This window comes from Helianthus annuus, chromosome 14, assembly GCF_002127325.2.
Source record: "Helianthus annuus cultivar XRQ/B chromosome 14, HanXRQr2.0-SUNRISE, whole genome shotgun sequence".
NCBI lineage: Eukaryota > Viridiplantae > Streptophyta > Magnoliopsida > Asterales > Asteraceae > Helianthus > Helianthus annuus.
In genome coordinates, this window is record NC_035446.2 from 74,657,500 (window position 1) to 74,661,961 (window position 4,462).

Sequence of the window (4,462 nt, forward strand, 5' to 3'; positions counted from 1 at the left end):
TCATGAATCTACAAAATTGATGTTGGCCGTTTAATGACAAAAGATACAAGAAATATGCATACTCACAAAAAGTCAAATGCAAGATGGTGTTGATTAGACCATTAGGAGGTCCAATGGTATGCTTCCAAATTATGGTCCAATACATGAAGGTTTTAGTGAAGTTCAAATTATATAAATGTTCACTAGAAGACAAACATGGAGACATGAAGAAAGTCAATTGAAGCAGATCGTTTTTATGAGATGATTGGAATCGCTTATTTGTCAGACATTTCGGATCGCTTATACAGAACATGTGGAGGATCGCTTTTAGGTAATCATGGGAATCGCTTATATGGCATCATGTGTGAACCGCTTTTGAGGCAATGCATTTCAAGCGGTTCAGAACTAGTATATATAGGTACTTTGTCAATTCATTTGTAACAGTTGTTCAGAATTGTACCGAGGTATTGCCGGTTGTTCCTTGTAATCAAAACAGTGTAAAATCAATATACAAGAGGTTTAGAGTGTGAATCAAGCTGTATACGCATCCGTTTCTTTGTTTCCGCCTCTGAAACGGAGTTGAGCTCTTCCGAACGACTCGTTTAGGTCGCGAAATTCGATCCTACAATTGGTATCAGAGCCAAGGAGGAGGAGATCTCGCATATACAGCTCGTTTTCATCACTTTTTCTGCTTCTACACCATTCTGTTTCGAAAAAACGCAACTTTTTACGGTCGAAATCGCTTCAAATTTACATATTGTGTGCGTAATCATGTTTTAACTAAACTTTGAGATTTTCAGACCTTAATTCGGCTTAAAATTGATTAAAATTGAACTTTCACTCAAAAGCGGTTCGTGTTTGCTGACATCACATCCAGGACCGCTCAAAATACTATTGTGGATCGCTCTTTAAAACATGTTAGGATCGCTCTTTTGGTAAAATATCCAGGATCGCTCATAAAAATATGCTTTGAACCGCTCATTAGTCAATAATGAGGATCGCTTTTTAGACAGTTCATGTCGGAACGCTTATATGTCAACAATCTGAATCGCTTTTAGAAACAATAGTGTGCACCGCTTAAAAATAATACATTGTAAACTGTGCATTGTTTGAAAAAGTTGATCAGATTAAAAATCGTGTCTGTTTGTCAGAAGATCTCGGCCCTATAAATTCTTTGTTATCACCGCCCATTTATATAAAAGCACAAATAGACTGCACGTGATGAACCAACAGAAATCGGTTTTTAATTGCACCGCCTAATAACTTTTGAAGCCCAAAATCGATTTTTAAAAGAAATTAAAAGTGCACTGTCCAAAATAAAAGCACCCTCCTTGAAAATCCAACCCTTCATTTTGGCCCTATAAAAGTTGAAAGCACTGCCCCATTAATCCTCAAGGCCCAATCATCATTTATCATAGTGCAGCCCAATTATAATATACATCATATAGTTGCCGCCCCCACTTGACCACCGCCCACTAAACTTGTGGGCCAATAGCAGTAAAGGCACCGCCCCATTACTTGTGATAACAGTCAGTGTGGTATTTCTCGAAGCATTATCGAATTTCCCGAAGTGTTATCTGGTTTTTGAAACATGGAAGAGAACTTTTACAATGCTCTTGATACACCGGATGATACAGTTTCAGCTGCGTTATTGAAGAAATTATTTGATACGTTTGTGGCTTTTGAAGATGAAACAACAACGCAGACAATTGATCGATATTGTCATCTGGTATTGAAAATGGATAAACTGAATATTAAGAAAGAGGATGATGAGTGGATTGATAAGCTAGCCGAGGCTTTACCCCAACAGAAGTGGGGAACTTATCTGTTGATTGTAAAACAAATGAGGAAGTCTCAAGTTATGAATCTGGCACAGTTTATTCAGGAAATTGAAAAGCATGAGTTGGATATCCATGAAAAAGAAAAAGTTGAAGAAAGTTCAACAAAGGAAGCTGAAGGACAGAAAACTGAAAAAGAATCTGTGAAGAATGACTCTTCAAGTTCTGCATCAGTGTGTTTCAAATGTGACAACTTGAAGACCGACAATGACAAACTTGTCAAAGATGCGGAAAGTTCGGCATTGGAGATCAAGAAGTTGAGAAATGAGAAACAGACTGATGATAAACAGATTCGTATTCTGAAGGAAAATAGTGAGAAGTTGAAAATTGAAAATGACAAACTGTTGGATGGTTTGAACAGTTTGACATTTGAAAACAAGAATTTAAAAGAAAATGTAAAGGTTTTTGAAAACGAACAGAAATCATCAGAAAATGAAGATTTCTGGATAAAATTGGAAAACAAAAATCTGAAAGCAAATGAATCAAAGCTTCAGGAACAGATAAAAGTTCTGACGAATGAAAAGTCTGTTCTTGAAATTTTGAAAAATGAAAATGAAAATTCAATCAAGTCTCATCTTGAGAGAATATCTAAGCTTGAGGAAGAAGCTAAGAATTCGAGGATCAAGATAGATGAACTTGAAAAGAAGTTGATCGGTTTTGTGACTTCACCTGACAAGATAAATATTCCTTGTCCAAAACCAATCAACTCAGTTCCAATAAGTGACGATGTCACAAACTTTGACTCTGTCAAAGTTGAAGATTGTGATGAGACACCTGATGATGAAAATGTTAAAATTGAAAAACAAAAATTGTTTTTAAATTTAAAAGAAAAATTTCAGAAAACTGTTCTACAATCAACTGAAAAAGGTGAATGTTCTAAACAGAAACCTTTGAAGAAGAAAGTGGAACAGAAACAAAAAGATAATAAAAGTTCATCAGATCGATCATCCAATCAAAAGAAAAAATTACAAAAAGTAAAAAATGAAAATTCAAAAATTGTTGGTAATAAGTGGTGCAGGTCGGACCACAGTGCTCAAAAGCCAAATCCAGCAAACTTGAGGAAGGAATATCACCAAGCCAGACAATGCTATGATCTGAGCGTTTGGTGTGAAGGTGGTATACGGTACGATAACAGAGTGTGTTACAGCTGCGGATATCACGGACACATTGCTGTTAACTGCCAGTATTGGAGTTATGAGACCAGAAGGTGCTTTAATTGCAACATCAAAGGTCACATTGCCAGAGAATGCCCAAGGAAATCGAATGACAGATTGAGGGTTAATTCTCAGAAATTGGCAAAGATTCCAGTCAAAGTCAAGCCCCAGGAACAGAAGGTTCTAAAACCTAAAGTTCAAGAACAGAAAATTCAAGAAAAGAAAGTCAAGCTTTCACAGGGGCAGAAAGACAGACTGAGGAAGAAAAGAAAGAAAGCGAGAGAGTATCTCGAGAAGATTTTGTCCTCGGGTTCACGGGATAAACAGAATAACAGTTCTGATGAATCTACTCCCTCAGTTGCAAAGACAAGCAAAAAGAATTCATCAGATACAAATATGGGGACAAAAGAGGAGAAGAAAAAGAAGAAAGTGAAGTTTTCACTTCCTGGCGATGAATCTGTTTCTTCGGAAACAAAGGAGCCTCATGTCGGCGATGAATCTGATAGGTCAAAATCAGACAAGCCACATTCAGGCAATGATTCTGGTTCGTTAAAACCAGAGGAGCCTTTGGTTGAAGTAAAAAAGGAGAATTCAGGTTTAGCAATGGATGATGCAAATTTTCCACCATTGTTGAACAAGAATTCGAAATCACCCAAGGATAGTCAGGCTTGGGTGAATCTGTTTAAATGAAAAACCTGACTTGCCGGAGATCCCAAGATTATATCGTGGATCAGGAATCGGCATCTTTCATGTTTAATTAGAATGATTTGAAAGTTTGAAATTGTTAAAATTTTACAGGTGAGAGGACTATGCCAGAGCTTCCAGGTTGGTAAGTGCGAAGCAGGAATCGGCATCCTGATTGGTAAAATGGTGATGTAGACGTAACATTCCTACAAGTAGTTATTTTTACAATTGGTTTAGAGATTGCTTGATTGCAAATGGTAAATCAGGGACATTAAGTTGTACTTGATTTACTACATATGAGTAAAAGATAGACAAAATGATGAACCACATCCCGGTACTTAAAAATGATAAACCTACAAGTGGTTTTTAATCAACCAAACTTATTTTCCGGAAAAATCATTTTGATTAAAACAAACTTAAGTGTTTTGAAATCTAAATGAGAAAATAGTTTGTTGATAGGGGGAGTTTTGATTGTTTATGCCAAAGTGAATGGCGAATTGATGCGATTTGATATCGGTTGTCATGTTTCTGTACAGTTTGTTTTCAATTTTCGTTAATGTGTTTGCATTTTAGGGGGAGTAAAAATTTCAGAAAATCCAAAAACATTAGAAAATTTGAAAAAGACAAAAACATGATAAAATTCAAAAATGAGTTTGTTGTGAAAAAGAGGAAATGATAGTACATCAGCGGACTATCACAACATGCTAAAGAATTGGAAAGTTTAAAAGTGTTAAACAATCTTACTGCGGATATGTCAGTAGGTTTTCGCACATTTAATAAACTGTGACGAGATATAAACCTAAATTT